This window comes from Scylla paramamosain, chromosome 32 (assembly GCF_035594125.1).
Source record: "Scylla paramamosain isolate STU-SP2022 chromosome 32, ASM3559412v1, whole genome shotgun sequence".
Lineage (NCBI taxonomy): Eukaryota > Metazoa > Arthropoda > Malacostraca > Decapoda > Portunidae > Scylla > Scylla paramamosain.
Window position 1 is genome coordinate 18606069 of NC_087182.1, and position 8812 is coordinate 18614880.

General features: G+C 42.8%; 2 long non-coding RNA genes across 2 annotated transcripts in view; one reads left to right on the forward strand and one right to left on the reverse strand.

The window, feature by feature from the left end:
- Window positions 1-66: 66 nt before the first annotated feature.
- On the reverse strand, window positions 67-4613 carry LOC135089363 (uncharacterized). The gene is made up of 4 exons (XR_010261483.1): window positions 4570-4613; window positions 4364-4441; window positions 746-1372; window positions 67-144 (listed from the first exon to the last, which is right to left on the reverse strand). It is a non-coding gene; the product is annotated as an uncharacterized LOC135089363 (long non-coding RNA).
- Window positions 4614-4778: 165 nt separating this feature from the next.
- Window positions 4779-8812, forward strand: part of LOC135089361 (uncharacterized) — a 9562-nt gene continuing 5528 nt past the window's right edge. The window contains exons 1-4 of the long non-coding RNA XR_010261477.1: window positions 4779-5537; window positions 5739-5908; window positions 6066-6329; window positions 7533-7789. This is a non-coding gene — a long non-coding RNA (uncharacterized LOC135089361). The remainder of the gene's footprint in view (window positions 5538-5738; window positions 5909-6065; window positions 6330-7532; window positions 7790-8812) is intronic.

The following is an 8812-nucleotide window of genomic DNA, read 5'->3' on the forward strand; positions in this document are numbered from 1 at the left end:
CTAACACGACAGGCCTCGCCAGCATCCTCTTCTTCATCGAGCGACTCCAGAGGTGCTACATACCCACGGGGGGAGAAGCCTGTTAGCATGGGAGTTGCTGCTGGCTGGTACATGTTGTCAGCTCTCCTACAACAAGGTGAGGACCTGTTGAGGTGTAAGACTGGTCAGTTCAAGTGTTGGAGCATTTAGTGTTTGGTAAGATGGCTGGTACATGTTGCCAGCCCTCCTACAGCAGGGTGAGGACCTGTTGGGGTATGAGACTAAGTTGAATGCAAGGGTAGTGGTGTTTAATGTTTGATAAGATGGGAATACAGAAAGACAGTTATTAAAGGATAGATTTAAAACTGGGAAACTTTACATGATACCTGGTGTATTTTCATAATTGAGCTGATATTAACTTGAATTAGTTCTGGCATGAGCAATATAAGCAAGTGGTGTTAATATGACTGATATGGATATCAAGTAATGTATTTAATTTTATCAGTAGTTCTCTTCATATGATGATATCAACAGTTTTCTTAGTAAGATATGAGATATAAATCTTTTAGAAATGATGAGAAAACTCTTAAATTGCATTTTCATCTCTGAAACATTTTAAAATGGTCTTTTCTACATTTTTTAATTTAAAAAGATGTGTTACTTTCAAAGATTTTAAATTGCCTTTGTATCATCCTCCATGTCTTAAAATTGCCTTTTCATGGCATCTTTCCCTCCTCCTCTTCCTCCTGCAGGCTCCAACACCTACCCAATCAGCAGTGCAGCACGGGTAATCTACTGGGTTGGCTACAGTGTGTCCCTCATTGTGTACACATCATACTCTGCCACACTGGTCTCACATTTTGCTGTGGAGCAGCCTGCACCTCTGCCATTCAGCAACCTGCGGGACCTGTCTAGGCAGTCAGGCTGGGATGCTGGATGCAACAACAATGACCTCTTCCAAGTGACAGCCTCGGTGGGTCCTTGGCTTCTTGCTGTGTGAACTGATATACCATCCAGTGGCTGAGAGTTGAGGAGAGAGAGAGAGAGAGAGAGAGAGAGAGAGAGAGAGAGAGAGAGAGAGAGAGAGAGAGAGAGAGAGAGAGAGAGAGAGAGAGAGAGAGAGAGAGAGAGAGAGAGAGAGAGAGAGAGAGAGAGAGAGAGAGAGAGAGAGAGAGAGAGAGAGAGAGAGAGAGAGAGAGAGAGAGAGAGAGAGAGAGAGAGAGAGAGAGAGAGATGAGAGAGAGAGAGAGAGAGAGAGAGAGAGAGAGAGAGAGAGAGAGAGAGAGAGAATTTTGTTCAGTGCCAGATTTAGGAGTCCACAAAAAGACCAGCTGCCCAGGAGCCTCCACAATCTGGGGTCTCCACAATCTGAGGAGTCTCCCACATAAATATTCTGTAAGTGAAAGAAACTTAAATTAATCAAACACTAGTTTTCTATGAACTAAATATTTTTTTTATTACTATCAAAATAACCACTTGTTTCATTTACACTAAATAAATATGTTCCTTTCACTATAATATATTATATGTATTAAAAACTGCATGGAATACAGATACAAAAATATTAATATAAATATTTCAGGTAGATGGCCTCCACACTCAGGCTGCTCACAGGCCTCCACAGACACAAATCCAGCCCTTGATTTGTAAATTAATTATTTTATTTAATTATTTATTTTTCCTTTGTAAGAGGAGCACTGCCTTAGGGAGGGAGAGAGAGAAAGAGAATAAAAAAAAAAAAAAAAAACAGATGCCATTTCTTTAAGAAATGGCATCTGTAATAATAATCTGTTATATGCCATAATAAATTATAAGTTATATGCCATTTGATAACAGTTTTCTATAGATCTAAGTGTAACTCAGTAAGTTTGTAACACAATCTCCCTCTCCTAAATCCAAATTGCTTTATTATCACTGGGAGAGGCTGGGATGGACTGGGAGAGGCTGGAATGCACTGAGAGAGGCTGGGATGGACTGGGAGAGGCTGGGATGGACTGGGAGAGGCTGGAATGCACTGAGAGAGGCTGGGATGGACTGGGAGAAGCTAGGATGCACTGGGAGAGGCTGGGATGGACTGGGAGAGGCTGGGATGGACTGGGAGAGGCTGGAATGCACTGAGAGAGGCTGGGATGGACTGAAATGCACTGGGAGAGGCTGGGATGGACTGGGAGAGTCTAGGATGCACTGGGAGAGGCTGGGATGGACTGGGAGAGGCTGGAATGCACTGAGAGAGGCTGGGATGGACTGGGAGAGGCTGGGATGGACTGGGAGAGGCTGGAATGCACTGAGAGAGGCTGGGATGGACTGGGAGAGGCTAGGATGCACTGGGAGAGGCTGGGATGAAAAGGCTGGGGCTGGGGCTGAGGCTGGGGGAAAAGGTCAAGAATGTTGGGTGTATCTCCAAGACAGTCAGGAATACGAGTAGGGTGTTGCACCAATTGCTCTAGGTCATGGAGGATAGCAAAGTTGTAGGCTAGTTCACCAGGATGGTCAGTGAAGGGAGAGGAAAGCCAAAGCTGGTGGTGAACATTGAAGTCTCCAAGAATGGAGATCTCTGCAAAAGGGAAGAGGGTCAGAATGTGCTCCACTTTGGAAGTTAAGTAGTTAAAGAATTTCTTATAATCAGAGGAGTTAGGTGAGAGGTATACAGCACAGATAAATTTAGTATGAGAGTGACTCTGTAGTCGTAGCCAGATGGTGGAAAACTCAGAAGATTCAAGAGCGTGGGCACGAGAGCAGGTTAAATCATTGCGCACATAAACGCAGCATCCAGCTTTGGACTGAAAATGAGGATAGAGAAAGTAAGAGGGAACAGAAAAGGAGCTACTGTCAGTTGCCTCAGACACCTGAGTTTCAGTGAGGAAAAGAAGATGAGGTTTAGAAGAGGAGAGGTGGTGTTCTACAGATTGAAAATTAGATCTTTGACTGCGAATGTTGCAGAAGTTAATGAAGAAAAAGTTGAGGGGGGTGTCAAGACACTTAGGGTCTTTGACAGAAAGGCAGTCTGACCTGGGGACATTTATGGTCCCCTCCCCAGATGGGGACTACGAGGCTGGTGTAGGAGTCGCCACGATGATTTTAAAATTTTTGAGTGAAGGGTGTGTGTGTTATTAGGTGCTTGTAGTTTTGTGTGGAGGAAGAGAGTTGTCTTTAGAGGGCAGGCTATGACTGCCCCCTTGTGTTGTGAGACACAAAGGGAAACGTTCAGCGAGGTCACAGCTGGGTTTAATGATAAGTTCACAGCACCCCCTGAACAGTGCTTTAGACCTCACTGGTAGTAATTATCATTTAGGCAGATGTCTACTGCCTCCTCATATATATATATATATATATATATATATATATATATATATATATATATATATATATATATATATATATATATACCCAGCCAACATTGGATAATGGGAGGCATGTGGGTGTTTTGTGGGCTACTTTATGGGTCCCATGTGGGCTACCCACATTACTGTAAAACACAGGTTGTTCTTGGAGATTTAAACTTTTTGCATTTATAAATATTCATTCACATGACAGTAAAGATTCATTTTACTAACATGCCAGTTTCTCTTAAACCAAGCAATTTACGTGTAATCTTATCTTACAAATGGCTTGAGGCATTCTCTAACCCTCTTGGAAAGTTGACAGATATAAGTAATACTGCTAATTTTCATTGAAATATTAAAAGAAAATTAAATATATAAATAAATAAATAAAATAAATAAATAAATAAATAAATAAAAATCTTTTGGTTCAGTGATGTTCCTCATTTATTTGTCCAAGGTTCTAACCATTACCTAAACTAACTTAACAACACCAAAACTAACCTAACCATACCTGCTGTAACCTAACCATACCTAAACTAACTTGACCACACCAAAACTAACCATAACCATACCCTGCTGTAATCTAAACCATACCTAAACTAACTTAACCACATCCAAACCTAACTACACCCAAAACTAACCTAACTGTACTTGCTGTAACCTAACCATACCCAAAACTAACCTAACTACACCCAACCATATCAAACCTAACCTAACCATACCTAAACTCAAGGCAAGGTATGGCGTGTCTAGCCAGTGGTAGCCATAATTATTTCCTATTTTCATCAATAAGAAAAGGCATTGAATTCAATTTAAAAAAAACCTTTCAATTATTGTTAAAGGTTTGTAGAAAAGAATATATCAAGAGCTAGTGTTATTTCATAAGATAGGTAATGAAATACTGGCACATTAATAAAAGTGATATCAAGCCTCAATATACTGACATACGGTAATAACAGTGTAGTACCATCACAATCACCAGCACCACCACCTTACCATTTATATCACTAGACAACCACCTCTACACCGTACGTAATGTACTTTCCACATATAATGCATACCTTTGGGCAAATTGGTGTCAGCGGAGCATTGAATGAATGCCTCTTGGCACTTGCTGGGAGACTGGATGCCTTGGTAATCTGCAGGGATCACCACTTTTTTAACACAGGCTAACTTCTTACTTTACACGTTATGGAAGGCATCAAGTATGGCTTCAAGCATTTTAAAGTATTCACAACATTGTCGAGTGCAATTTAAGATACCTTACTTCTGAACTGGTGTGAACCGCCAACGTACTGTTTACAGCACCCCGCTGGGTTAAAACGTATGTTCACTTTTTAAATCTCTGAATTAAAGTATATTGCATTTTCAAGTTCAAAAATTAAAAATATTATTGCATAAAAATAAATGCACTTTTCTTTCTCTTTCCACAAGTTACCTCCAGCAGATTATTAAAGGTAGGTGGAAATTTTATTTAGAGCATGATGAACCCAGCCGTTAGCAGGAAGGCGGCACAACAACGTCAGCGGCGCACCTACAGAGTGAGAAGAGATATTTTCGCTGAGTACGACGATGCTGAGTTACTGAAAAGATTCAGATTGGACCGTGCTGGTATTGTTGCAGTGACTGATATAGTGAGAGACAAGCTGCAAAGTAAAACTGAAAGAAATAGAGCCTTGACCCCTGAGATGGTGGCCATCACATTACGATATTTAGCCACAGGAAAAATGCAACAGTGCAGTTGTGATGATTTTGGAACAACGCAGCCCACTATCAGCCGTGCAATATCACAGACGATTGATGCACTGGCTGACCCAGAAGTAATCTGCCAGTTCGTGGCTTTCCCTCACACCCAGCGTGAAGTGCAGCAAAAACAGGCAGAGTTCATGCAAGTAACTCAGTTTCCGGTGTTGTGGGAGTGATTGATGGCACTCATATAAGAATTGTGTCTCCTCATGTCGATGAACATGTATATGTGAACAGGAAACGCTATCACAGCATAAATGTGCAAGTAGTATTTGATGCTCACTATAAGATTCTTGACATTGTGGCAAGGTGGCCTGGCTCAGTCAACGATGCAAGAATACTAGATAAGTCAGCACTCAAACTGATGTTTGAGGAACAACATGTACCTGCAGGATGCTACCTTCCCGGGGACAGTGGCTATCCCTGTAAGCAGTGGCTCCTCACTCCTTACCTTCGCCCTCAAACTGTTGCACAAGCTAATTATAACAGGTGGGTTTATTTGTAAATAGTGTTCTGTTAGGTTTAGATATGCTTTGAACGAATCTAGTAGCTTTCTCCCCAGGGCCGCCCTCCCGCGTGTGCCCGCAGCCCCTACAAGAACCGGTCCCTGCCCCCCTTTGGGCACGCTCTCCTCCCAAGGCTAAGTCCCCGGGGCGTGGCCGCCCAAACTAACCCCCCTCCTCCCAACAGTTCCAGTACCTTACGATGCAGCCGAGGGGACTGACGCCACCACCACCACTGCCACCACCGCCACAACAAGGGTTATTCAAATGGGGAACATGCTTCAGGTGTTGCCCCAAGATGCCTCAGCCCCGCAGCCCCACTTCCCCATGATAGTGCAGGCAGGGAATGTCATACAGGTGAGAGAGAGAGAGAGAGAGAGAGAGAGAGAGAGAGAAAGTTTTTTACATACAGAAAGGAGAGACAGAGATAGAAAATCAATCTTACTACTACTACTACTACTACTACTACTACTACTACTACTACTACTACTTCTGAGCACCTCCTTCCTCTCAGGTTGTTCCAGCTGACAACACGCAGGTATTAGGGGCAGAAGTCGTTGGAGTTGGTCGGGTCATGCAAGTGGTCGGAGTCCCAGGCTTTCCCCCGACCCCAGCCCCAGACCCCTGCCCCAGCCACCCCTCTCCCTGTGACCCCTGCCCAGTCATCCCTCACCCCCTCCTGCCCCCCTGCGGTGCTGCCAGCGGGGGTGATGGGAGGTGGAGGTGGGCCACACACACCTGGGTTAGCTGTGGCTTGGCTTATCTCCCTCCTCAGCAGGTGAGAGAGAGAGAGAGTGTATATACATCTGTTGTTATTGTATTTATTTGTCTATATTTTCCTTACAGAGTGATTGATTGATTAAATGATATATATTGGTGTTAATATATACAGACAGACTGGTATATAGACATTCTGATATGTGATGGCCAGTCCATGGAGCACAAGGTCTTTGTGGACTAATGAATATTTTACACTAAGGTTTAAGACCAGTGTTTTATTCAGCTATCATGAAAAAAAAAAGAAAAAGACAGTACATAATTATTTAGTAAGTAATTCATAACTTTAACCCAATCAAATTATAGATACATGCATAAAAGAATTATATCAATAACAAAAGTAAATAATAATAATAATAATAATAATAATAACTATTACAAATTACAAACAATTACATATGTTTATAATAGTAGAGCTGATTACAATTTGAAAACTAATAAATACAATGAATAATTACTTGTTAAGTGTTGTTTTATCAGTAATTTAAAGGAATGTAATGGTTTGTTTTTAACTGTGTCCGAGAGCCGGGTCCAGTGCTTGGTTCCTCGTGAGACGACACTCTGTTGGGCACGGGAGGTTCAGCAGAAGGGTGTCCTCAAGTTACCTGTCTGTCTTAACTGAATATCATGAGCCCGTGTCTCTTGTGTTTGTATTAAGAGCTTTGTATACAAACGCCAAGGTCTGGAATACAGTAATGTCTCCAGTTTCTAGGAGTTTAAGATCCACTGCTATGTTCGGACTTGTTACTGTTTGTCTTATTCCAAATTAGCTTTTTTGGGGCAAGAAATAGTTTATGAGTGTAGGTTGCACTAGAGAGAGAGAGAGAGAGAGAGAGAGAGAGAGAGAGAGAGAGAGAGAGAGAGAGAGAGAGAGAGAGAGAGAGAGAGAGAGAGAGAGAGAGAGAGAGAGAGAGAGAGAGAGAGAGAGAGAGAATGTTTGATATTATTATTATTATTATTATTATTATTATTATTATTATTATTATTATTATTATTATTATTATTATTATTATTATTATTATTACTGCTACATATTTCTCTCTCTCTCTCTCTCTCTCTCTCTCTCTCTCTCTCTCTCTCTCTCTCTCTCTCTCTCTCTCTCTCTCTCTCTCTCTCTCTCTCTCTCTCTTACAATAATAGTTTTACCCTTCTCTCTCATCCTCTCTCCCACTTCCACTCACTCACTCTCTCCCTCCTTTTGCAGCAAATCCCGAGGATCAACGAGGACATGGTGGACCCAGAGATTGCAGCAGCAGCAAGAGAGAGAGAGAGAAGCAAGAGAGGAGGGAGAGGAAGGAGAGGAGGAGGAGAGAGAGGGAGGCCAGGAGGGAGGCACGTCAGAGAGAGAGGGAGAGGAAGAGGTTGATTCTGTTACAACAACAACTGCAACAACAACAACAGTTAGTCAGTGAGGAGGGGGAGGGGCCGTCCTCTGATGCTGAGGATGAGGTATTGTTCAGGGTAAGTAGTAGTAGTAATGCATCATTTTTAAACTTTCCGAGATAATCTTATTTCAACAGGTAGAGATGAAAAAGTCCTCTAACTGACAAAAAAAAACATTATCTATTTATTTTGTTATGTAGGCCAGCCAGCCGTGGGGGGGACAAAACTTCAATAAAAGAGACTCTCTGAGGTGTGGCTCCCCAAAATAGAATTGCAAATGGTAGCCAGAATTTACATGAATACTGGAGGGTGCTGTCAGGCCAAACCAGCTCCCATCTGTGCCTATGCAGTGTCTGGCCAGCCACTAGTGTGTTTTGGGGGCTCAGACCAGCAGATTCCCACTGTTTATTCACTGTTTGTGTTGATGCAGTGTCTGGCCAGCCACTTGTGTGTTTTGGGGGCTCAGACCAGCAGATTCCCAGTGTTTATTCACTGTTTGTGTTGATGCAGTGTCTGGCCAGCCACTTGTGTGTTTTGGGGGCTCAGACCAGCAGATTCCCAGTGTTTATTCACTGTTTGTGTTGATTTAGTGTTTGGCCAGCCACTTGTGTGTTTTGGGGGCTCAGACCAGCAGATTCCCACTGTTTATTCACTGTTTGTGTTGATCTAGTGTTTGGCCAGCCACTTGTGTGTATGTAGGGGACTCAGACCAGCAGATTCCCACTGTTTATCCACTGTTTGTGTTGATGCAGTGTTTGGCCAGCCACTTGTGTGTTTTGGGGGCTCAGACCAGCAGATTCCTACTATTTATCCACTGTTTGTGTTGATCTAGTGTTTGGCCAGCCACTTGTGTCTATGTAGGGGATTCAGACCAGCAGATTCCCACTGTTTATCCACTGTTTGTGTTGATCTAGTGTTTGGCCAGCCAGTTGTGTGTTTTGGGGGCTCAGACCAGCAGATTCCCACTGTTTATTCACTGTTTGTGTTGATCTAGTGTTTGGCCAGCCACTTGTGTGTTTTGGGGGCTCAGACCAGCAGATTCTCACTGTTTATTCACTGTTTGTGTTGATCTAGTGTTTGGCCAGCCACTTGTGTGTATGT